This window comes from Lissotriton vulgaris, chromosome 3_1 (assembly GCF_964263255.1).
Source record: "Lissotriton vulgaris chromosome 3_1, aLisVul1.2, whole genome shotgun sequence".
Lineage (NCBI taxonomy): Eukaryota > Metazoa > Chordata > Amphibia > Caudata > Salamandridae > Lissotriton > Lissotriton vulgaris.
The window spans coordinates 1738425468-1738453209 of NC_141689.1; the positions used below are offsets into that span (position 1 = coordinate 1738425468).

Consider the following 27742-nt stretch of genomic DNA (forward strand, 5'->3'; position numbering starts at 1 on the left):
CAGGGAAGGACAAATAAAGTATTCAGCTCATGAAACAACTCACCTGATCACTGGGCATAAACACAAACTTGCATACCGGGTCAAAGCGACTTGAAGGGTAGTGCAATGCCCATGTCACAAATATGTTACACATAGCTACCATGTCCAGGTTCCAGATGTTGCAGATAGCTAGTTCAAAATGGCAGCACTAGGTCATATGGATGCAACATGTAGACATGATGACTGAATCCAAAATGGTACCACGCCGATCTCTCAAATGTTGCCTAACCTTTGCTGGATGGATGTCTGTTCCAAATCAGAGACAACAGTAATTAGGGGCACAGCCGCACTAGATCAGAAAATGCTCAACCAGGTTTCAGCAGTACACACCAATAACACGTTCACCATTCCACTTCACCCTTCAACCCTCATCGACATTAAAAGGAAGGCTCTGCATGAAAGTGAGTACTTTCTCTTTGAACTATTTAACATTATGGATGTTTTATAATGTGTGGTGGAAGGATTACCTGCAGTGCTCCAATAATGTGCCAGTAGAAAATAAAACCCTTTATTTGTTAGAGGATTAAAGCTTTATTTCTTCATGCAGAAACATGCACTGGACTTGCACCAAAGAGCTTGGCACTGTGGCCATCATCACCAAGTGTGTTTCAAGTTCAAATTGAAGTTCAGGAATTTGTATAGCGCACTACTCACCCAGAGGGTCTCAAGGCGCTTTGGGAAGGGGGTGCATTAATTATCGAATAGCCAGGTTTTAAGTTCCTTCCTGAAGGAAATGTGGTTCTGGGTAAGGCGGAGGTGAGTGGGGAGAGAATTCCAGGTTTTGGCCGCCAAGTAGGAGAAGGATCTTCCTCCCATGGTGGATCTTTGGATGTGTGGAACTGCAGCGAGGGCTTGATTGGAGGATCTTAGTTGGCGGGTCGGTGTGTAGAAGGACAGTCTTGTGTTGAGGCATTCGGGTCCTAGTTTGTAGAGGGCCTTGTGTGCGTGGGTGAGGAGACGGAACGATATTCTCTTGTTGACGGGAAGCCAATGGAGTTCTTTCAGGTGACCGGTGATGTGAGTTTGGCGCGGGATGTCCAATATGAGTCTGGCTGATGCGTTTTGGATGCGTTGGAGTTTTTTCTGTAATTTGGAAGTGGTTCCGGCGTAGAGGGTGTTTCCATAGTCTAGTCGGCTAGTGACCAGAGCGTGGGTGACAGTCTTTCTTGTTTCGGTGGTGATCCAACGAAAGATTTTTTTGAGCATACGAAGTACGTTAAAGCAAGAGGATGAGACGGCGTTGACTTGTCTGGTCATCAAGAGGGAGGAGTCTAGGATGAAGCCCAGGTTACGTGCGTGGTCTGTGGGTATGGGTGCTGTGCCCAGGGCCGATGGCCACCATGAGTCGTCCCAGGCAGAGGGGGATGATCCTAGGATGAGGACTTCCGTTTTGTCTGAGTTGAGTTTTAGGCGGCTGTTTTTCATCCATTCGGCTACTTCTTTCATGCCTTCATGAAGATTGGTTTTGGCGGTGTTAGGGTCTTTGGTGAGGGAAAGGATCAGCTGGGTGTCGTCAGTGTAGGAGATGATGTTGAGGTTGTGTTGTCGCGCGATGGATGCGAGGGGGCTCATGTAAACGTTTAAGAGGGTGGGACTGAGTGATGATCCTTGTGGTACGCCGCAGATGACTTCGGTGGCCTCTGATGTGAATGGGGGGAGGCGGACTCTCTGGGTTCGCCCGGCGAGGAACGAGATAATCCAATCTAAGGCTTTTCCTTGTATGCCGATGTTGCTGAGGCGTTGTATGAGGGTGCTATGGCAGACCGTGTCGAAGGCGGCGGAGAGGTCAAGTAGGATGAGGGCAACTGTTTCTCCGTTGTCCAGTAGTGTTCGGATGTCGTCTGTTGCTGCAATAAGGGCGGTTTCGGTGCTGTGTTTGGCTCGCAAGCCGGACTGTGAGGAGTCGAGGGAGTTGGTGGATTCAAGGAAGGCGGTGAGCTGTTTATTGACGGCTTTCTCAATGACTTTGGCCGGGAATGGGAGGAGGGAGATGGGGCGGTAGTTCTTGAGTTCAGAGGGGTCCGCTGTGGGTTTCTTCAAGAGGGCGCTGATTTTGGCGTGTTTCCAGCTTTCTGGGAAGGTAGCGGAGTTGAAGGAGCAGTTGATGACATCACGGAGATGGGGTGCGATGATGGATTCTGCTTTGTTGAAGATGTGGTGGGGACAGGGGTCGGTTGGCGAGCCTGAATGGATGGAGTTCATTAGGCGGATGGTGTCTTCAGTGGTGATTGGGTTCCAGGCGTTAAGGATGTTAGGGGGTGGTTTAGGTTCAGAGGTGGGTGGAGTGGACTGTTCTTTGGAAATGTTATCAAAGCTGTTATGTATGTCGGCGATTTTGTTATAGAAGAAAGAAGATAAGGAATCGCAGAGTTCTTGGGAGGGAGTAATGCCGTTTGAGGCTGTGGTGGGGTTGGTAAATTCTTTGACGATGTTGACTAGTTCCTTGCTGTTTTGGGCGTTGTCGTCGAGTCGATCCTTGAATGCTGACTTCTTGGTGGATCGGATCAGTTGGTGGACAAGGGGGGACAAGGTTTCACAAGCATTTGGTTTACTTTACAGTAAAGCATAATACGAAGTAACTGTCAAGCATTTGGGTTATTGGTCGAGGGGGATGAAACCCTACTCAAGTGACAGCCATAATCACTGACATGGTGAACCACAAACAGTCACCAAATTAGCCTAGACTTGACCCTCTGGTAGCTTGGCGCAAAAGCAGTGAGTCTTAACTAAGAGGTAATGTGTAAAGTATTTATACAGCACTTAAACAGTAATAAACTAAAAACGCAATTCAGGAAAGATTTTGCAACAATTTGAAAAAAATAAAGCAAAATTCAATAAATTATTTGAGACCAAAATGACAAAAATACAAATATAGAAATATGCAGTTTTAAAGATTCAGATAAGAGTAGTGAAAAAAGGGCCAACTGAGGGTATATGGTTATGCTGAATGAGATGGGACAAAGTCACATGTCTTCCTTCTCAGCAAGCAGGGTGGGTCTCAAGCAGCAGTGCAGCAGGGCGTTCTTCTAGTGTAGTATGCATAGGTTCAGGAGTGTATCTGAGGATCTCCTTTTCTGCTGGTGCCCACTTTAGAGTGGTAGAAGCTTCTGGAGTTGCCCCCTACAGAGGTGTCTGGAATTTTCTGCCTTCCTGCCCAAGTCCTGGTCTGCATAGGGCACAATAAGCTAATGCGAAGTCCTTTGTGTGTGTGTTGAGGCAGCCCCATTGAATTGCAAGTGGTAGGTGAGCGCCCCACCTCCTTATCCTGCCATTTGTGGACCATCCTGCCAACATCCTGATAGTCCATCCTACCATTGATGGTCCATCCTGCCAAAACAGTCTTTATTGTGTGGCTGCCTTGGAGAAATACACAAAGACCAACAACACCTAGTCATGTGATTCAGGAACAGCCTTCAGGTTCCAAATGGTTAGGATAAGAAAATTGCAACTTTTTTAAAGTCGCATTTTCAGAATTGTGACTCCAAAACCGACTTTACCCTTAAAGAGAGTTTTTAAATTACAATTCCCCAGACACCAAACATGACTGTCCTACCTGATCCCAATCCCAAATTACCACTTATTAAAAGGAATATAATAATCCAATGTTATCCTATGGGAAAGGTAGGCCTTGTAGTATTGAAAAATGATTTTGAGAGTTTTTCAGTACTAGGACATGTATAGCTTAAACGTACATCATCCAAATTTTAAATACACTGCACCCTATTGGGTGTTTAGAGCCTACCCTAGGGGTGACTTATATATGTTAAAAGCAAATTTTTGGTCTGGCAAAAGGTTTATGTTGCCAGGTCAAAATTGTAGTTTAAACTGCACGCACAGCCTAACGCATGTTTAAAAAGGCTACTTAAGTGTGTGGCGCAATCAGTGTGGCAGGCCTTCTTGTAGCATTTAATTTACAGACCCTGGGTACATGTAGTCCCATTTTACTGGGGACTTACATGTCAATTAAATGTGTCAATTGAATCCAAACCAATGTTGCTATGTTTAAAGGGGGAGAGCACAAGCACTTTAGCACTGGCTAGCAGTGGTAAAGTGCAAAAAGTCCTAAAAGCCAACAAAACCGGGTTCAGAAAACAGGAGGGTTAAGGCAGAAATTCTGAGATTGACCCTGCAAAGAGGGCCAAATCTAACAGTAACATTCCTGGGATACTAATTTGACCTGTAGCAGAGGGGAAAAATCCACAATGTTTTACAAATAACTTCTGTCTTCTAGTTCATTTGATAGGATTAGCCAGTCTGGTAAATCTTCCGGTTTGGAAATACTGGGCTGATGGTGCTGGATAGATGTTTCAGACTTGTAAAGGTTGGACTTAAATTCATGATGATGAATGTAGACCACAATCCTGAATCTAGACTGGAAATTAAGATAATATACTTGAGAATTAAGAAAAATCCAGAGAGAAGAACCAGATCGCTTAGAGGAGCAGTTACAATGCAGTGTGGCACAATTCTGTCGCTGTTCAAGGACTGGTTTCATAAACTTGGTACATGCAACAAGTGACAGAAGGACATGGTGTACAAAAGCAGACAGGGTGTGCTGGTTTTGGCCTCTTTTTAGGAATGGGCACATCATTATGTCAGTAATGCTCTCTGTGCAAATGCACAAATGTTTCAGGTACCAGGTATGCTCTGCCTGACAGCGAATATTCTGTGCAAGCTTGATAATGCTCAAAAATAGGGTGAGTGGTGGAAAGAGAAATGTGAGAGTTGTGAGCACATACTTTAGTACTCCAAACAGATTGCGAATACTAAATGGAAAAATCACATTACATAAAAGAACACAGAGCTAGTGAACTCTCCCGTAGCAGCAGTAAAATGTTCTAAAAGTAACATATTTTTTTGTGATGAAACTGTCAGATTAACTAGTGACCTCAAGGACAAATCTTCACACAAAATAAGATGATGTGTTTCCTGTGGATCACTGAAATAATATCGAGGGACAAAATATCGACTTGCCAAAATATCGTGGACAAAATATCGACAGTCAAAATATCGAGTTTGTAGCTACAAACAGGTAAGTACAAAAATATCGAGTACAAAATATCGTTAACAATAATATAGATGTAAAAAATATCGACTTTATTAAAAACAGTGTTAAATTAAATTAATATTAAATTTTAATTACTAAAATATACTTAAAAATACTTAAATTAAATTATAATAATTAAATAATAAATGAAAATAATAAAAATAATTTTTTACAATCTTATTTGTTGACCCTGAACCCTAAAATATACCCCTTTACCCAAAACCCAAAACTGACCCTGAACCCTAAAAATACCCCTTTACCCAAAAACTAAAAACTGACCCTGAACCCTAAAAATGCCCCTTTACCCAAAAACTGAAAACTGACCCTGAACCCTAAAAATGCCCCTTTACCCAAAAACTGAAAACTGACCCTGAACCCTAAAAATGCCCCTTTACCCAAAAACTAAAAACTGACCCTGAACCCTAAAAATGCCCCTTTACCCAAAAACTGAAAACTGACCCTGAACCCTAAAAAAGCCCCTTTACCCAAAAACTAAAAACTGACCCTGAACCCTAAAAATGCCCCTTTACCCAAAAACTGAAAACTGACCTTGAACCCTAAAAATGCCCCTTTACCCAAAAACTGAAAACTGACCCTGAACCCTAAAAATGCCCCTTTACCCAAAAACTAAAAACTGACCCTAAACCCTAAAAATGCCCCTTTACCCAAAAACTGAAAACTGACCCTGAACCCTAAAAATGCCCCTTTACCCAAAAACTAAAAACTGACCCTGAACCCTAAAAATGCCCCTTTACCCAAAAACTGAAAACTGACCCTGAACCCTAAAAATACTCCTTTACCCAAAATGTATCAATATTATTTAATTACCAAATAATTATTAATTAACAATAACAATAAAGTAAACATATTAGCACATTAGCTGTAATTATTTTAATAATTAATATTATTTTTTCCCAATTAATTACTTAACAATAACACAAAATTATATATAATAAAATGTACTCTAATTAATGTAATTAACTAATTACAATTAATTAATTACCAATTAATTACTAATACAAAATATGTACAAAATTATATTAATTAATTAACTAATTATTATTAATTAATTATCAATTAATTATTAATTATAAATATTTACAAACATGTGTTAATTAATTAATTATTATTAAATTACTTCCCACCCTATTCCCCTATAAACCCACAACCCGCTACAGAATTACATTACGCAATTATTAAAAAAACAAAATTCATTTAATAAAATATTTTATAACATTAATACACCCTTTTCACACATATTATTACATAAAAATACACTATAAAATATTATATATTATTAAAAATTCAATATTTTTGCTATCTATATTTTATACAGTCGATATTACTTCACTTACCTGAAAAACGATATTTTTGTAGTCGATATTATGTCCAGTCGATATTTTGTCCAGTCTATATTTAAAACTCGATATTATGTCCAGTCGATATTTTGAAGTCGATATTTTGTCTGTGCACCGTTTCCTGTGTCATTCATTCACCACAGACCTGTTCAAGGATGACTCCACCTGTTCAGCATGATGTTGTGCAAAGGAAAACTAACAGATCGTCACTCTAGAAACAGAGGCCCACATGCATCATTGTGTCATTTTGCATTTCTTAATTTGCGAAAAATAAGGAATCGCAAATTAAGAAGTGCAAAATGCTATGCATCATTTTTTTCGGTATTTCTTTGTGATTCGGTAAAAATCGCAATTTTTACCGAATCCCAAAGAAATACCGAATTCTTAAGTTAATTTTCGCAATTCCCATTGATTCCTATGGGCCAAAAGGCCCATAGGAGTCAATGCAAATTGCGAGTGGCACTTAGAAAATTTCATGGGTGCAGGGGGGGGTCCAAAGGACCCCCCACTGCACCCCTGAAATGGTTTTTTCGCATCATGTTGCACACACACATGTCCTAAGGACATGTGTGTCCGTAACATGAATGTTGAAAAAAAAGCATTTTCAACATTTTAAACACTTTTTCCAAATTTACCGAGTGGTTCAACCACTCTGTAAATTTGGCACCCTATTTGCGAATTTTCACTTTTTAAAATAATGATGCATTGCTTTTAAGAAATCGCACATCTGCGACTTCTTAAAAGCACCCGCAATTTTAGAATTCGCAAACATGTTACGAATTCTAAAATTGCTTCATGCATCCCAAAAAGCACTTTTGCATTCGCAAACGGCCGAGTTTAAGGAATCGCACCGTTTGCGATTGAAAAAGTGCTTGATGCATGTGGGCCAGAGTGGGCAACAACAGACGGCTCACTGTCGATGAGGACTAAAAGAAAGATGGCGGCATGTAAAAATGAATGGTCCCAGGTGGATCCAGGTGCGTGCGTGCACTAAACGTTGTTGCACAGCACACATATAGATTAGCAACGGAGAAGAGCCTCAGACTGTCACACAGCACCTACACGTGCAGACATGACAACGGCGTATACCTACTAGACCTGCTTACAAAAGAACATTGCATGCTCACACTTGAGTTTCAAAAGAAGACACAGTACACACGTGCAAAAGAAATGTCTCACCAGTGTTGACAGCAGCCAATAAAAGCACACAGAAAATAGTTTTCCTGCCTGAAGATCCTATGCGGTCCCAAAAACGTAAAAATTGCTCACATAGTAAGGTGCGCATTACAGATCCAAAGCACAGGCAGAGATGAAGGAACAGCCTGTTGAACTATGTTCCTTGACAGCACGGCCAATTCCAGAAAAATAAAGTCTGCCAGTTTTTCCACATCAATGCAGATAGATCCTTAAAAACATCATGCTGCTGGAAATGTTCAGCGAGCTGAGGGTTGCAAAAACATGAACACCAGAGCATATAAATAATTGAAACACGTCCTGGCTATGGCTGTCCGTTGTGAAGGACACTGGTGGGGCTGCCAGGTGCTTAGTTGCTCTTTAGATATTCCTTTAGTAGTTTCTTCCAAGTAGTTACTAGAAGGTTTACCCCAATAGCTCCTCACACATAGTTTTCGTATTTCTTTCTCCAAATCATCACCAAAATGTTACAATGAAAAAGTCAGGTAGACGAGGTGTAGGTTATAGATGAAGGTTTATTGTCTTAGTTGCAGGTGAGTATATATCTTAGTTCTTAGGCTTGTCTTGTGGTAAACCCTATGGTAAGTCCCACCAGGAGCAGCCTCCCTGCTGCTGCTCAGCCTATACTCCAACTGCCACTGCCACCCTCACAAGCACCCCAGCATTCCATTCACCACCATGCACAACAAAATTCCACACAGCACATTCATACTGGCTGTGCAGCAAGATCAAGAGCACCAGGGAAGATGCTTAGTACAAAACCAGATATAACAGTGAGGGGTGTGTTACCGCTACAACGCATCTTTTACAACGCGTTCCGTTACAACGCGATTTTTACATCGCAAATACCATTACAATGCATGCCATTACAACGCTTGGCATTACATAGCAGATGCTATTACAACGCATGGCATTACATCGTAAGTATTGGTAAGTATTTTTTTTTTTTTTTTTATTTAATATTTTATAATTGATTTAATTATTATTAATTATTTAAAAATATTTATTTCGTTTTTAAATATTATAAATTAAATATATTAATTTAAGTATTTTTTAAAATAAGTATGAGTATAGGAGTATATGTTTTGGGGTACTGATGTATATGTTTTGGGGTGTTTGGGTATTTTTAGGTTTTAGGGCAGTGTTTGGGTTTTGGGGTACAGGGGTGTTTTTAGGTTTTAGGGCAGTGTTTGGGTTTTGGGGTACAGGGGTGTTTTTAGGTTTTAGGGCAGTGTTTGGGTTTTGGGGTACAGGGGTGTTTTTAGGTTTTAGGGCAGGGTTTGGGTTTTGGGGTACAGGGGTGTTTTTAGGTTTTAGGGCTGGGTTTGGGTTTTGGGGTACAGGGGTGTTTTTAGGTTTTAGGGCAGGGTTTGGGTTTTGGGGTACAGGGGTGTTTTTAGGTTTTAGGGCAGTGTTTGGGTTTTGGGGTACAGGGGTGTTTTTAGGTTTTAGGGCAGTGTTTGGGTTTTGGGGTACAGGGGTGTTTTTAGGTTTTAGGGCAGTGTTTGGGTTTTGGGGTACAGGGGTGTTTTTAGGTTTTAGGGCAGGGTTTGGGTTTTGGGGTACAGGGGTGTTTTTAGGTTTTAGGGCAGGGTTTGGGTTTTGGGGTACAGGGGTGTTTTTAGGTTTTAGGGCAGGGTTTGGGTTTTGGGGTACAGGGGTGTTTTTAGGTTTTAGGGCAGGGTTTGGGTTTTGGGGTACAGGGGTGTTTTTAGGTTTTAGGGCAGGGTTTGGGTTTTGGGGTACAGGGGTGTTTTTAGGTTTTAGGGCAGTGTTTGGGTTTTGGGGTACAGGGGTGTTTTTAGGTTTTATGGCAGGGTTTGGGTTTTGGGGTACAGGGGTGTTTTTAGGTTTTAGGGCAGGGTTTGGGTTTGGGGGTACAGGGGTGTTTTTAGGTTTTAGGGCTGGGTTTGTTTTTTGGGGTACAGGGGTATTACGACTTTATATAAATTAAATTAATTAAATTAATTTTATTTAATTTAATTAAAATAATAACTATATTTACAATTATTAATTTAATTGTATTAATAAACGATTATAATTAACTTATATTATTTAAAAATGTTTAATTAATTAAATTCTTTTAATTTTATTAAATATAATTATATTATGTATTATTTATAACTTAATTAAATTATAATTATATTTATTGTTATTAATTACATTATATTATTTTCTATTTATAAATTTTTTATATATCATTAATTATATTATTTTAAATATATTACATTAATATCAATTTTAATATTAATTAAATTACTATAATTAAATTAATTACTGTTTTAAAAATGTTATATTATTTTTATTATTTTAAATTAATTTAATTAACTTTATTACATTTTTTTTTAAAAAGATATACTTACCTATACTTACGATGTAATGCCATGCGTTGTAAAAGTATCTGCTATGTAATGCCATGCGTTGTAATGGCATGCATTGTAATGGTATTTGCGATGTAAAAAACGCGTTGTAACGGAACGCGTTGTAATACATCGCGTTGTACTGACACCAATCCAACGGTGAGGGATGCAGAATCAGGTAGATTCTGAACAAAGCAAGGAGACAATACAACTACAGCCCATTGCCAGGCAAAGAGCTCTGTGTGTAGTGAGATTTCAATTGCTGTTCACTTCTAGGTCACTAGAAGCAGAGCATATACTCATATGCTCTGCTGCTCGTGACCTGGAAGTGCACGGCAATTGAAAACTCCCACTGTAGGCCATTAGTAGTCTAGCTTTCTGATCCTCCTTTGCCCAGTCTCCCACAGCTTCCATTCTATCTGCTGTTTGAGTTTTGTGATCTACAACTAACCCTTGGGAGACAATCCTTAACACCAAACTCCTTCCCTCTGCGATTTTCAACTGCAATCCTGGCACCCACCTCCTGCAGCACTTCTAAACTCTGTCATCCTCCATCCTTTATCGAGTACGCTGCTGACCTTTCACCCGAAGAGCCTGCACTTCAATGAATGAGCCCAGATTCATGGTGTTTGTATAATGTAGTGTTGCAAGTAAAATCAATGTGCTACTTTGTGCAGACTTGTGCCAATACAGGCACCCTTGCATCACAGAGCAAGGTTGTCTACTTAATGGTCTGCATAGTTTTTGTGCAGGTAGGGTTCCCTTCATACACAAACGCTGTGCTTTAAGACTATTTCCTCTATGTATGTAGGCTGCAGCATGCAGCTTACCTGCAAAGAGAAAAAAACAAGAAATAAAGATATTTCATACCGTTTCACCAGCATTAGGTAGCTGCAGGATTTTAATGAATCCATGTCTACAAGTCTTCTGAATATGAATTTGCATCAAAATCTATGAGTGCATGCACAGGAATGCCCATGCACCACCCATGGAATGTGTCTGTTACTGAAAGTAATACAGGGTGGCATTTGTGTTAGTTTTTAAATCCCAAAAAGGATTTTGCGTCTGGCCTATAATGTTTGGTGGACTCCACCTAACTTTTCAAAGCCCGTTTAAAGGACAATGGTTAATGTTCACAATGTTCTGCGCATGAAGGAACTCTTGTGCATATTATGGTAGAATGTGAAGTATTGAAAATGTCTGTACAGAAATAATGCACATTAATAATAAGATTTTTAAAGTCAAATATTATCTTTAAAGTCATGTATTCATTCTTGGGGGGCTTGTGGTGAAACTACTGTGGGTGAAAATATGTCAACAGGATAGTGCTCTTTTTATGTTCTTGTAAAAGTTGATTCTAGGCTGGCTAAAAATGATCACATCGCAGGTGATGGGCCCGAGTAGTCGATGTATGACAACTTGATGACTTGAACTTTTTAGAATTCCCCCTAGAAAAATCCCAAAAGCTTGAACATTCGAAGAAATCTGCTGAGACTGAATGAGTCAGAAAATGAATTGAGAGCCCAATGTGTATGGCATGCTAAAAGACAATTGTACTTTGATTGACAGTTATAAGGTTGATAAGGGAATACAAAAACTTCATATATGGAAGTTGTGCGTGCATAATACAGGCCTCGCTATTATTCTTTCTCTCCTTTTATTTTTGTTTACTTATAGTTGCTCTTTGTTTTGTAAGAAGACCGCATATCATTTTTTTGCAGTTTTGCAATGGAAATTCAATAATAATGCTTGAACAAAAAACAAATCTTGGGGCATATTATCAAGGGATTTATCTCTGCTTTTTTGGCTTTAAAAGCCAAGAAAGCGGAGATAAAATGATCTCCCTATCTGCAACAGGGTACTTACACGCAAATTCGCATGTTAGCACCCTTTTTCTCTACGTTTCCCCTTGCATCTCTAATAAAAGGCAAAGGGGTGTCATATGGATACTTCATTACATATATTGCGTTAAGTTAGCATGAGTGTATTACATGTTTAAACAGCCGTTTTGCCTTCAGGCTTCAGTTTTGCACACGACACGTACTTGTTGTTGTAGCTTTCAGCCTAGAAGTGGTGAGGTGTTTTATTTGAGAATAATATGTTATTCCTCTGCTATCAGCTTTGCCTTGTACACTTGGTACAACTGTCTGCACACTGAGAGCTGCACACTCTAAGATTAACCTAACACAAGGTTGCTGGGAAGTCTGATCCTCGCACCACATTAGACATTAGACATAACACAAATAATGTTGATGCTAACATTTTGGGCTCTACGCGGGTTTAAGATAGAGTTACACGGAATAAACGCAGACACTTGGTGCTGCGCATGAAGAGAGCTGGTAGCGGTTGATGTGAACTGCTCCTACTGACATTGAGAGGTATGGGGCCGCCCTGCTAAAACCCGAATGAGACCTTCTTAGATATAATATAATATGCTAGATAGGGTGCGCGAAATATAGGTGATACAGATTTCTATAGAAATTGCATTATAACATGCTAGCACCTTTTGCTTACTATGGATTAGTGACTATGCTGCTGACTCTGATTTTTATAATCTGCATTTTGGTATTATACAAGATACTGCGTTTGAGAACTATGCATTGAATAATAAATATTTCAAACTTGCACTTGTGTTCTTTGACTCTCAGTTTTGGTTTGAAATGATTATATAACGAAAGAGTGTTCATGTGTTCCACGACTCCTGAGGTATTCTAAAGATCATGTTCTGGTTTGTCTAATACATGGATCATTCCATAATGATCCATGAGACACTGTAGCTAGCTAGGTAACGAGATTTCTGACACTGAGATGAGTTTTTGGATCATCCTAACTCACTGAGGTTCTAGATCTCTATGCACAGTTCTGTGGGAGAACGGAAACCCTGCAACATGGCGCCCAACGGATTGGTTGGCCGTATTTCATGACACTCGAGTAGTATATCATTCAAACATTGACACCTTCATTCCCGTTTCCGGAAAACGGTGGTGTCGGAAAAACCTACCTATTTATGTGATAGGTGTTTTCAAGCTTGAATTCTTCAAAAAAAGGTTTCTTTGAATCACTACCCAGTTGTGCTACACACAGTTCTTTGTCTGGTTTTTCTTCTTCCTGTGCTAACATGGCAGTGGAAATAGCGCAGCATAGCCGCGTCGCGGTTCGCGATCACTTGCGGGGATATAATGTACCCGCGGAAGGCTTAGCTGTGGTTCTAGTTGTGAGTGCGGAACATGCGTACCCGTACGAATTGTTTTATTCCTGGGTGACATTTCCGGAAGTAGACGCTAATTCGGGTGTCTATCATTCATACACTGCCTCAGCAGTACCGGCAGCTTATGCTCCGTACAGGGCACTGGAAGTACCTATTGACGCATGGCAGCACGGTGTTTGGTTTGGTGGCGCCCTACCCCATACTTTGAACGCTACGAGGTTAGGTCCTTTGTCCATTCCGGGCACAAATTGGCCCGCCTTGGGTGGATTTACTCCTCATCCTAATCGCGCCACGTGTAACGTAGCCGACCTGAGACGTCTTCATGAGGTCTCGGTTGGTGTGATTAGAGCGCTTGTTCATTACATTAGTCGTAATGTTCAAGGCGCAGCCCCCGCAGGTGCGCAGCTTCGAGCAGAACAGGCTGGTTTGAAAATCAGTCCTGTCTTGGTGAATTCCGTTATGGGCAGAAAGCCAGATAGTACGGATGAATTTCCTTACTGGCTTGCCGAGAAATTCGACCAGTTAGAGGCTGTGTTTCCTAATACGACTCCGAGTGAAAAACACCGGATTCTTACGCTTAGTTTACCGAAGGAAATAGCCCCGGACCTTGCTGACTGTGAGACATGGGGTAAGACTTTTGCAGCGGTTTACTCGAGGTGCTTTGGCACACCGTCAGTTTCGAACCTGTCTGCGATCCTCAAGCGTGTTCAGGATGATCACGGACCTGAGTCGGCGGTTGAGTTGGGTATGCGCCTGAACGGTTCATTTGAGACAGTTTGCGGTATTATCCTTGCCAATGTAAAAGGGGATGCAATGAACTTTCAGGTGGCCAATGGTCTGGCGTTAGTACCCGATGCCGAGAAACCCCGTCAGCTGGCAAAAATTATTGTGGCGGCTTATAAAACGGTTGGCCGCAATTCAAGGGGTGCGAAGGTTTTTCTTGAAAAAGAAAAGAAGCAACCCCAGGGGCAGTCTTCGGAAACAGGAGGACAGCCCAAGTCCAAAAAACAAACTTGGCCTAAAAAGCAGAATAAGGGTAAGCAACAACAACAACAGACACTGGTCTCTAGTCCGGCGCCTTCACAACCTGCGCAGTCAGAGCGAGTTTATGAATTGCGCGATCGCGCTACGATTAAATCGCCTGACAGATATCAGGCATCTGACCAACGCTCTCCTCGTTCCTTTCAGGACTCATCGGCTCCGTCAACCGGTGGTGGAGGGGGCGGCAGGGGCAGGGGTGGTCAGCAAGGACGTGGCCAGCCCCGCACGCGAAGTGAAGGGGACCAGCGGGACGACTCTACGCCAAAGAGACCGCAGTTTGCCAAGAAGAAAGTCGCAGCCTTAACGGCGCATCGATATGCCCCAGATAGTGAGAACGCGGCTTCGGAATCTGACGTGGGCTCTGACCTTGCTGGACAGCGCGGCGGAGATTACCATAGTGAGAGAGGCCCTCCGTCCACTGTTGAAGGTGACAGCGACTGACACTTATGTTGTAATCGAAACAGCTGATACACATGTTGCTCCCCCTGAAAGACTTTTTGAAATTGTCCTGTTAATTGAAGGTGACATGCAGCGAACTGTAAAAGGGGTATTCTGGGAAAACCTTTCAGATACGTATGACATTTTGCTTTCGGAGGCTGACTGGCCCCCACCTTTTGTTCTCGCAGCTCCGCGAGGGGAGGAGGTAATCCTCCCCAGTTTCGCGCACACTGTACCGAGAGTGGAAGCGCTGCATTTTGCAGAAGAGTGGGCTCTGGCGCTTGCGCCGGCTGTGTACCGAAATCAGTGTGGCTGGGATAAATTGTCCCCTAGCCATGAGATTCCTTTACGGTCACAGCCTCAGCCACAACCCCAGTACCCCATACGGCGTGAAGCTAAAGCTTCGGTCGCGGCTATCCTTGAACAATTGGAATATCAAGGTGTAATTGAAACATGTGTGTCACCAATGAATAATCCCCTTTTTACTGTTAACAAGCCGGACGGCTCTTATCGTCTAGTTTTGGATTACCGGCATTTGAACTCGCATTGCCGTAACTGTGCGGTACAGAATACTCACGGCTCTGCCCTAGTGAATAGTCTTGAGCGTAAACGGTTCAAAACCACGCTTGACATTTCCAATGGTTTTTATGCACATAGATTAGATGGTCTAAGTTCCCAATGGACCAGTTTTACATGCGGCGGCGTACAAAAAATGTTTAAACGACTCCCAATGGGATATAAAAATAGTCCTGGAGTGTTTTCCGCCCGCATTGTCTCTCTTTTGGAGAGTTTCGATCCAGTTGCATGTTCGTATGTGGATGACATTTATCTCACAGACGACGAGCTTTGGGTGCATCTGTGTCGAGTAAACAGCATAATTTGTAACTTTGCAGACATGGGTTACAAGTTTAACTTTGCAAAATCACACATTGCGGAGTACACAGTGTTGTTTCTAGGTTATGAACTTAACCATGAAGGAAAGGGATTGGCTCCTCACTTCCTGGAGAAGTGCGCGCAGTTGCGCTCTCCGACAACACTGAAAAAATTACAGTCTTTACTGGGTTTTTTAAATTTCGGGAGGACATACATTCCGGAATATGCCCAGCGTATCAAGCCTTTATATGCCTTGGTACAACCATCTTTTTCCAAATCTTGCTGGCTGCCTGAACATTCAGCCATTCTGCAGTCCTTGCAGGCTGATTTGCTCACTTCTGACTACTTACAGACCCGTGATAACCAGACCAACCTGGTGATAAGAATAATCCCTGGGACGGTGGGTTTCACGTACCTGACTTTTAATGAGGGGGATACTGTACCTATTGCTTACAAGTCACACTTGTACACTTCAGCTGAACTGCGTTTTTCCACTGTGGAGAAAGTGTTAACGGCTGTGCAGATGGCAATTCTTAAAGAACGTGCCCTGTCGCAGGGAAAGCGCATGTTGGTTGTTACCCCGTGTCCTGCATTGGAGGCGGTCACGAAAGCCAGTGTACCGAATTCTAAAGCTTTGCACCCTCGGTGGATTCAGTGGGCTACATCCTTGACATCTCAGGATGTCACGTTTATTTTTGACGCCGCTTTACGGTCACAGGAGTATTTACAGTATGAATTTGTTCATCCTGCTCCTTTAGCAATGCGGCCGTTGGAGGATTTCCACTGTATCATTTACACGGATGGTTCGGCGCAGGTTGCGCATGGCTCTAAACATGCCTACGTTTCCGCTTGCGCCATTGTGGTCGGTGCCATGGTGAACGATGAGTTCAAGTCCAGTGTCGTGCACACGCAGACACTTGGAGACTGCACCGCACAATTAGCAGAGCTCCGTGCTCTTATGCTCGCATTGGAGTACGCAGATCCTAGTGTGACAACTTTAATCGTAAGTGATTCTTACTACTGTGTCCAGTCTTACAATGAGAACTTGTTCTTTTGGATTCAGAATGATTTTCGTGATTCCAAAGGTAGCACAATAAAACATAAAATGATCTGGGTCCGAGTGGCGGAACTTAAAGAAAAGCTGCCGCTCGTGTTTGTGATTCATACTCTCGGCCACCAGCGCGTGGGAGTCCACGCTGTTGGCAATTCGCTTGCTGATGAGGCAGCGAAGTCTGCGGTATCAAAATACTTAGTTGCAGCGGTCACGAGGTCCAAGAGCAAAATAGATGACGACATCTTGGCGGCTGTTGCTGCCACGGCGAAGGGAGGTAAATATCCTGCGGGGTTCCCTTCGAAATACACATACCACTTAAGTCCCGATAAGGTTCCTTATGTGAAAATTCCTGAAGTTGGAGAGCGTCTAATTCCCAACTCGGATCGCAGAGCTTCTCTGATTACAGCGGCTCATGAAGGTGTGGCGTCTGCGCATGCGGGCGTCTCAGCCACTGTATCACAGCTACAACAGAGGTTCTGGTGGCGGGGACTGTACAAACAGACGCGCGATTATGTCCTTATGTGTGACATTTGTCAGCAGATTAAGCCTTCTACTGCTGCGCGTCCGCCTCAGACAAAGTTGTACATTTCTAATAAACCGCTTGGTTGTGTTTATTTGGATCACTGCGGTCCTTTCTCTTCTGATACTGCGTATAAATACATCTTAGTAGCAGTTGACTCATGCACACGCTTTGTGTGGTTATGGCCGCATCGCAGCGCTGATTCACGGACTGTCATTAAGGATTTGCGTGTCTTTGTGGGAATCTTTGCTTGTGGTGCTTTCCATTCGGACCAGGGTCCGGCTTTCGCCTCTAAGGCGTATAAGGATGCTATGGTTTCGTTGGGAGTACAGGTGAAGTTTTCAAGCCCCTACAGGCCTGAGGGCAATTCTGTGGTAGAAAGAATGAACCGCGACTTAAAGCAATCTTTGACAGCCCGAGTTATAGGCACTGGTAGAAACTGGCTGACCCACCTCTATGGCGTGCAGCGTGCGCTTAATAATCTCCCTAGAAGGTCTCTGGGTGGGCGGACCCCATACGAAATGCTCTTTGGTATCAAGATGTACGTCCCTGACCTTGATGGTGCAGACTGCCAGGCCCAGGCCGCGGCCTTTGACGTAGATGAACATTGCAATGTTTTACAGGATCTACAAAAGACCAGAGACAGTCTTGCAAAGGAACACTTGCCCTCCACGTCGGATGATGCGTTGCAGATCCCGGTAGTTGGCTGGCTACCCCAAGTTGGAGAACTGGTTCGAGAGAAGATCGATAACAAAAAGGAATTTGGTCCCTCATATCGAGCGCCAGTTCGGGTCCTTGGAGTGAAGGGCACAAGAACAGTCATTTTACCACCACTTCCAGGTCGTAAAGAAAACAGATTTATTTCTATTGACAATGTCAAGACACACAGGGTGGCCGATTCTTCATAGCATGACACCGGCTGTATCCTGTCCTTCCATGGTGAGGCACTCTGTGCTGGCTATTACATCCGGTGCAGATCAGGAGGTGTCCCTCGAGATGCCTGCCATATCAAGTCCTTTATTAAATACTATTCCTGTTACTAACATTGATGAGGTGACCTATGCAGATCCTGCTGATTTATCCATGTCCGATTTACATGCACGTTTGGCTAACCAGTCCAGATTCTCTTTTGACTCTGTTTCGGAACTTTCAAAGAAACCATCAACTATTGCAAAATATGCCACGTTGTTTAAAAAACATTTTTTAATTCCGCCTTGGACATACGTTTGGCTGATACTATTTTCGTTTTATCTTTTTATGTCAATTGGTTTTGTGTTTTATTTTTTCCGTCTGATTGATGGCCATTATGTGAAAGAAAGAACAGGAATTCGGTACCTTAATGGAACATTGGCCCCTCACTCCTCCTCGCATTCAGCACACAGACTAAAGAGAGACTTACATTCAGTACAAATTACTGCTTGGCCTGTCCTTGATGGGATTGTGTGGGATGCGGTTAGGTTTCAGATACATGGCCCCACAGAAGTTATTAATGTTCCTAATGTGCTTAGAGTAAACATGGGAGATGTGATTAAGCAAAATATTCGTTCTGATGATTGGGATCTTCAGGCAGTAGAAGCATTGTTCTCTGATTTGAAATATTATGCGGCCTTTGATGATGAGGATTTGTATTTAGATTCTGTCAATTATGGTGATTTATTTTGTTACCAACATTATGGAAATCATTTCTTGCACAAGACAAGTTCCAGGCGGGTTCCTGTGAATTACACTCAGTGGGAACATTGCCCTGCTCCTTTACAGGGGAGCTCAAGTACTTTTTTGGGAAAATACTCTTACTTTACAGATTTTAATCAATCAAATCCTGAGTCTTTTTACTTCAAGGTGAAACAGAAATCAATGCCAAAAGTTAGACTGACTGACACAAAATTGTTGTATTCAAAGTCCTTTCTAGAAAGGTTATCTGTGGATGGCTATGAGTTATGGAAGGATGTTATTGACCTTAAATCGGTTTGGGGTACCAAAGATTGGCAGGTACAAGGCACTGAGGCTTTGCATCGTGCATGTCTCATCCCAAATCACATGTTGTTTTTAAATTCAACTATTTCCCAAACAACATGTTTTGGATTGGCTACATCTAAAAAATTAAATACCCCTACTATCCCTGATTTGGAAGAATATTCAGGTTGGAGTAATTTCACTACATTGTCCATAAGTGAGATACAAGCACTTTTGCAGAATTCCTCCTTTAATATTTCCAGTTTTGATCCGGATGGGTGGCTTTTATGGCAAAGAAGCTCTGATTCTTGCCAAAGTCGTTTTTTGGGTTTGTAATATTGTTTCTTCTGTTGTTGATATTGTACATGATGAAGTGTCCACGTTATACCATGGTCAAAATCAATTACGTTCTGTAATGCAGTTTGCCTGGACTCTACAGACAATTAAGGCTGGTCGAGTTCCCTGGACCTCATTGAACGTTTCATCACTTTTTGCCCCTTTTAATCTTACTGATAAACAGCGCATGCTTTCAATGCGTGATGCATCGTTTTCTATGTTACATATTGAGAAGCTAGAATCCTTACCTTTTTCTGTTGCTGAAACCACCACTGCCACGTGGCTTATTCATGGTTTAATTACATTACCATTTCCCTTATATAAATTTACTAACTGTATGCGGTATATTGCTATAGGACGATATGAGCCACTAGGCAATGCATTCCTACATGAGGCATGGTCATTACCATACACATACAGATGTCTGAAAGATGGAAAAGAAGTGAATCTTAATGGTGAGGAATGCACACAGTCACCTGACCATTCATTAATATGCAGACACATTCAGTTACACGGTTCTTGTAATCAGGACCGCCCAAATTTAGCATGTGTTTTAAAAGGCACGCCAGTTCCAGCAGTAGTGCCCACATTTACATTATTAGCTAATGGTAGTTATTTGCTTTTAAACAACGAATTATGTTGTGGTTTATTAATTGGTGTGGCTTATATAGTTACTGTATCAGAGCGTGTAGTGTGCTGCAAGAATGTTCTATACCCACCCACGCATGGCTCTTTAGATGTCTCCATCTGGCCTCGGATCCCAACCTTGGAAGCGAAATTCAATGGTTTAAGCAGAATAAGGGCTCTTTTGTCTCAAAAACAAGTGACCCTGAGTTCGGCCCGGGAAACTTATGTCCTTCACATAGCTAACACCCGCACAGAGGTGCAGGCGCTTTTAAACACTGATTTGCCATTTCATTTCTGCGAGCTGGTACACCAGATTTTTAATGCTTCTTCAACGACTGGGCTGGCACATTTTTTTAAACTAGTAAGCAGTGGCCTCGTGACTACGTTTGAAAAAGTTTTTGGTATCATTCCCACGTTTTTCCACACTATTTTTGGGAGTTTGTTTGGTGGAATACCTGTATTGCTGGCTGTGGCCGCAGGCTTTCTGTTGGTGTTTTTCTTCATAAAACATGGATGCCCATCCTGCACAAGACGCCGTTCAACGCCTCCTGACACTGTGCCGTAATCGGATGCTCAATTACTATGGAACTTTGCCGCTTGCAGCATTAAGCACGGCCTATAGATTGTCATTTCGGTTCACCGACTTCACGTGTGTCCAACCTGTGTTTCACTGCCTAAACTGCGAGTTCGATTGGGCCATTGATTTGTGCCTATGCTTGAGGACTGCTCCTGACGTCGATTTTGATCAGCTAATGCGTCCCGTTGTGGCTCACGAGCTGATCTGTTCTGGCGAGAGAGTTATGGCCTTGGCAGCGATAAATGGAGTTCTGGGCCAATGGGAGATCTCTGCAGCGGCGAATGCCTTTCTGACACACAGCGTTCTGGTGAACCCACCGAGTTGTCCTCTGACGTTGCAGGAGGATCCGATGCTGGAGGAGCACGTATGTTCTTTCCCATTGCTAAATTGGATGGCTGAACTATTTTCGGATGATGGCAGTGATTTCATACTGGAGGCTGTTGCAACTTTCTTTGCATATACTTTCCAATCGTGAGATGCCTGGAAGGAATGCTTTGTTGTGAAATATAACTTTCCCCTCGCTGAATTGGAGGGATGGACTATGTTCAGCTGATGGAGAGTTCGCTCACGTGATGTTGCTGGAGATAACGTCTAAGTGGCACATGACTTTGGATATCGGATGAGTGCCTTGGTTTTTTCTCTTACAAACATTTGAAAGGATGCGACCTGGTCATACATTTCATAATTTTTTGAACCGGGCGGAAGACTTTTGGTTCAAGACTTTTGATATTTTTTAGATTTGATGCCACTGTAGGCATTCATACATATTCATTCATACATATTCATTCATACATATTTTTAGCTTATTTTAGCTCAAAACTATTGAATTTTGCTTTCAAATTGTGTATCTGATTTAGTATTGCCTTTTCCCTTATGATTGGCGGTGCTCGGACCAATGGGGGGGTGTCATATGGATACTTCATTACATATATTGCGTTAAGTTAGCATGAGTGTATTACATGTTTAAACAGCCGTTTTGCCTTCAGGCTTCAGTTTTGCACACGACACGTACTTGTTGTTGTAGCTTTCAGCCTAGAAGTGGTGAGGTGTTTTATTTGAGAATAATATGTTATTCCTCTGCTATCAGCTTTGCCTTGTACACTTGGTACAACTGTCTGCACACTGAGAGCTGCACACTCTAAGATTAACCTAACACAAGGTTGCTGGGAAGTCTGATCCTCGCACCACATTAGACATTAGACATAACACAAATAATGTTGATGCTAACATTTTGGGCTCTACGCGGGTTTAAGATAGAGTTACACGGAATAAACGCAGACACTTGGTGCTGCGCATGAAGAGAGCTGGTAGCGGTTGATGTGAACTGCTCCTACTGACATTGAGAGGTATGGGGCCGCCCTGCTAAAACCCGAATGAGACCTTCTTAGATATAATATAATATGCTAGATAGGGTGCGCGAAATATAGGTGATACAGATTTCTATAGAAATTGCATTATAACATGCTAGCACCTTTTGCTTACTATGGATTAGTGACTATGCTGCTGACTCTGATTTTTATAATCTGCATTTTGGTATTATACAAGATACTGCGTTTGAGAACTATGCATTGAATAATAAATATTTCAAACTTGCACTTGTGTTCTTTGACTCTCAGTTTTGGTTTGAAATGATTATATAACGAAAGAGTGTTCATGTGTTCCACGACTCCTGAGGTATTCTAAAGATCATGTTCTGGTTTGTCTAATACATGGATCATTCCATAATGATCCATGAGACACTGTAGCTAGCTAGGTAACAAGATTTCTGACACTGAGATGAGTTTTTGGATCATCCTAACTCACTGAGGTTCTAGATCTCTATGCACAGTTCTGTGGGAGAACGGAAACCCTGCAACAGGGGCGTTCCAGAGAAAAATAATAGGAGAAATGTTGTTAAGCGACATTTCTCCTATTATCAAGGATATCGCTAACCCTGTTAGTGATTAAAAAAAAGCAGCGCTAACCGCGGTTACACCTGGTATTTTCCTGACTTAGCCATGATATCCTATGGAAGGTGGATATCATGGCTAAGTTTGTGACCCCCTATCATCAAGCTAACGCCAAACTTCGAGAGAATATCGTTGGTTTTCCAGCGATAATCTCTCATTTGGCAGTTAGCGCGAGGATTTTTATCACTTCTGAGATAAGCGTTGCTAATAGCACGCTATCTCAGTGATGAAAATCCACGCTAACCAGCGATAATTATCCTAGCGCTAAGTGCGCTTAGCGATAATTATCGCTTGGGCCTTGATAATATGGCCCCTTGTCCATCAAGAAATCTATCCAGATGATCTCTGAAAGCAAAACTCGTCAAAATAAACTTACTGTGGCCGTGACATCAGTCATCACTCTCCATACCCTAAAATAATTTGAAAAATGTCATCACTGCAATCCACAAAGGAACAAATGCTCACCCAGAAAGGATGTCTAATTGTGGAAGCACGTCAGGAATTCATAGAAATTTGAAAGTTCTTTTGTTTTCAACCTGATTACCTTGTGATCTTGAGAAGTATGGCCTACTGAGAGATTTCAAGTCTTACTTCTGACCTTGACGAGAAATTAAAACGACTTTTCTATATCTCGGGATGAGCTGTTCCCATTTCCATAATCTCTTCTTAAACTGTCTGGCATTTAGTATTTTTCTGAGTGAAACAGCCCTTAGCTGGTTCATATCCTTTCCCCCCTAATTACACGCATCAGGTTAGCTAGGCTCCACTATGTGAGATCCCACCGCCATTGTAGGAGGAGTGCGACCAATGCTCTCCAAACGTCTTAAGTATGTACCTGGACACAATATTGAACACTCTTGGCCTTTTGATGGCAGGTATCACTTGCACACTGGCGACGCACTGTTTTTTTGTAAACTTAACCAGGGTTCTCGCGACTTTCTGCAATTCGCAAATGGCGTGAAGGAAGCACATTACTGAATGCCACAAAACTTGTGCCCTCAGTAGTCTGAAGTCTAAAATCTTACTCATGTGCCATTCACCCTTTGTCTCTTCCTTTTGTATGGCCGTTTTCCTAGCGTCTTCCTCTTGATCCAGTGCCCACACTGCGGAAGCAGAGTGTCATATTTAATAAGGACCTTGCTTTCCTTTCGCACATAAATGCAGTCACTAAAAGCACCTTCCATTACCTTCACTTGCCCCATTGTGTCCTCCTTTGCTTACACTTGTAGACAAAACTTGCTTAGGGTTTGATCAGGAATATTGCAACGGTTTATAGTAGGTCCTCTCCTAATGAGCAGTAATGAGCCCCGTCCCATACTGCTTGCCCTACAGTTATGCTAAGACAAATTGACCACATTGTGCCTGCCCTCCAGTAACTTTAATGACTTCTGGATGTGTAGTTGACTCCCTCATACGTTGTCCACAAGTCTCATTATGGCCACATCCTAGCCACTTAACATAAGTCTAGCCTTCTGACCCAACCAGGCATTAAAGATGGCTAATTAGAGCATTGTGATCAAATATACTCGAAGGCTTAAAAGATTTGGTGTAAGATGCCTACATGTGCTAGTTTTAGGCCTCGCGAAAACTCTGCCATCAGCTCCATGAAAATCTACAATTGAGTGTTCTTAACACTTAACATATTCAATTGGTCTAATAAGCGGGTGTGCTGTATTTTTAAATAACACTCTATAGTTGGCTGATTGCTCAGCTGCCTTCTCCTTCTCTCATGAATAGCTTGGAACAGAGGTCAAGAGTGACTGAGCAACAACACAGGGCTGTGACTCTTTCCCAGCAAGGCTGAGTCAATTCAATATAAACAACAAAACAAATGCCAATACTGGACTACAATCACTGCTTTTTTTATCAAGTAGTGGTATGAATAAAGCATACCACACTGCTTATTACTTACGTCAGTAATTTATTTTAGTCAATTCGAGTCTCTAATTGAATTATTTTCATTCTATTTCATAAGACAGTTTTTTTGTGCATATATACATTATATACAGAAAATACAAAACACAATATTTTTACAATTGCATAGAATTTTTACACATTTACAATATAACAACACATATACATATCACTTTCACTCTTCAAACATACATCTTTCAAACCCAAACAAGAAACTTTAAGTCTTTTGGAATAAAGCCCTTTGTCACTGTCTTGTTGAATCGTGTACAGTCATGAATGATATTTGTCTAGTCATTTTGAATTAGACATTAATGAAAATAAGTCAGTCAAGGTTTGAATCCTATCTTATCTAGACAGCTTTTTTTGAAAAACCATAATTAGTGGTCGACGCGTTTCGAATCCCTTGTTATGGGATTCTCATCAGGACCAGAAGATTCTAAAACGACAAAAAAATATATATACAAGTCACCTTTTGTGAATCACCACACTTGAAGTGTTTCTAAGACCAGACTAAACACCAGTATGCACATGCCTACCTTGTAAATCCTGCAATGTTAGAGTCTCAAACATGAAGATGTGGACAAAGTCTGAAATAACAAACATGAATGACGGTACACGTGTTACACACATAGAATTGATTGGTTTACCAAGGCTGAACCATTTATCACACTCTGATGAAATTGCACTGACCTGGGCGTCATGTTATCCGTAATGAGTGGTTCTAAAGAGTGAAATATGATACATTTGTAAGTGACTTTACACAAGCGAATCAAACAAGCACTGTGTTATTGAAGTGCTGCAGCGTCTTACCCGATTGAGGAAAGTGTTCGCCCCAGGCTGGGGGTTGCTAATAATGAAATTCAATACGGCCATGACTGGCCTTAATGAGATTTCGGAAATCTTCAGGGTTACCCCTAGCTAAATGTTCTCAAACATCAAAACCAGGAATTTCTGGAAACAAGTCCAATGGTCTGCACATGCTAGAGGCAACCTGTTTATGCACTTCTAACAACGTTCAGGTCATGTGTTTTTGGAAACTCTAGTCTTGCATATGAGAGTATAATGCACTTGGTTTGAGCAGTCTGCTCTGCCACTCAAACACTATCATGTGCCTTTTCTCCAAACCGGGTTTGAACTCAACTGGGTTGGAGAAAGAGAAGTACACATGTCTGTTTGGCCGGCCAAGGATAGCTGGCCAAACTTACATGCGCACTTCCAAGTGCCAACCACTTGCCTCTCATGGCCCCGCCCGACATGCATGCCAGAGTCAGTAACAGAAAAATAAAATGATATTGTTTCATTGTAATTTTATTTTTCCGTGGTTGACTCTGAGGAGTGGGGCGACGCTCCTCCGTCATTACGTGGGAGCCATCCCTGATGTATGGCATAGTGTAATAACTGTTTTTGAAAAAGAAGGACAAATAACCTGTTCTCAGTTTCTCTCCCTTGTCCGTATTGTAATATGCAGACTGACTCCACAATAAAATCATGTATTTAATAGAGCAGTAGGAAAATGGTGCCCTATATGTTACGACAAATCTAGAACACCGTATGCATATTATTAAAAAAAATGTAACTCACAGGCCCAGCCTTTGGCCACAGTATTTCAATAAACAGTTAGGCATCTCAATATCAAAGGGAGTGGTGTTGTTTTATGTAATAAACGGATGTTCAACCTTTGCCACAGAATCCAACAATCTTCTGGGCCCGGCTAACTGAATTGCAATGGCCTATTTTTGAACAGTGTATCTGCATCAAAGACCAGCGCAAAAAACAATGGGGCATATTACCAACAACTAGCGATAATTATCGCTAGGTTGGCTTAGCGGCAATATTTTTATCGCCGAGCTGCGCCGATTTTTATCGCTTAGGAGCCTTGATATTATCAAGGTTTATCTCCTAAGCGATAAAAATCGGCCGAAATGCATGAATATCGCTGAAAAGTCAGCGATATTCATGCATCACCGAGCAAATGCTCTTAGCCATGTTATCCACCTCCCATTGGATAACATGGCTAAGAACTGCTCAGGGCAGGTGTTAGCTTTTGGAGATATTCGCGCTTAGCGCGAATATCTCCAAAAGTTGGTAATAGGAGACAGCGATGTTAGCGACTGTTTCCAGTCGCTAACATCTTGGCACGCCCACTTTGCATGTCATTAGTGATAAATATCACTGACATGCAAAGTGGGGCCCAAGATGGTCGCTATCTCCTACTAGCTGTCGCTAACTGGTGTTAGCGACAGCTAGGTAATAGGGAGATAATTTTATCTCCGCTTTCTTGACTTTTAAAGCCATAAAAGCGGAGATAAACCCCCTTGATAATATGCCCCAATATTTCTAATCACACACTACAGCAAAAAAATACATTTTGTACTAGTTGTGCGTTGAAAATGTTGATTTCAGAACTGGGGAACGTTTGTCCTGGAATCAGTGGAAAATTGCCCTGCGCTGAAACAAAATAAATAAGCGACTGTGGACCTTTCATGTAAAAAAATTATCTTACCAATGCGTAAATCTAAGCTGGTTTACGCATATCAACGATGGTTAACAAACTTGTGTATGATGGTTTTTCACTCACATTTACGTTTATGTTTTTTTTTCTCTTTCAGTGTGCACTGTATGCCGAAATGTAAAATCCGGACTCCCTGTCTAATGGCATCAAATCCACTGCTTGAGTTCTTCGCCAGAAGTGTTACCAGAAAAAAAGACAGCAAATATATTTTTTATCTTCAAAATGATCACCATTTCTGAAACTTCACACTTGAAAAATTACTGTGTGATAGTGACTCCAAAAACAATTGACAAGGGACGTGATAAATATATTCAAATCTAGAGGTGCAAATGGTACTTGTGTGGGCACAGATATTTTGATATATTGTATATTTTTTAGAGTGAATTAAATAGATCAGTATTTCCGGCACAGCTCAAAATAAAATATATGAGATATACAATGTAATTTGCTACCACCCTTCTAAAAATAAAACATCCTTTCTGTTTTTGTTTTTAATTCGATTGCAGTTTATTTTGTCAGCTTCTGCACAATTTCAAAATTTCCTTGGAGGCCATTCGTACACAGATTTAGGGCGAACAGATATGGGGCCATAATTATAGGGATCTCATGAGTTTCGAAATATATTTATTTAACTCTGTTTTAACTGGTGCTTCTAGGTTTAAAACATGATGATGTTGATTCAAAAAAGATGTTCGCGTATGTAAGTCTAATTTACATGCACAAAGTTTATTTTTTAGGACTG

General features: G+C 41.6%; 1 protein-coding gene across 1 annotated transcript in view; it reads left to right on the plus strand.

Moving 5' to 3' along the window:
- Positions 1–27493, plus strand: part of LOC147728380 (N-heparan sulfate sulfotransferase 4) — a 1294254-nt gene extending 1266761 nt beyond the window's left edge. Inside the window, exon 15 of the mRNA XM_086963276.1 lies at positions 27098–27493. The gene's annotated coding sequence lies outside the window, so the exon portion shown is untranslated. The remainder of the gene's footprint in view (positions 1–27097) is intronic.
- Positions 27494–27742: the final 249 nt, after the last annotated feature.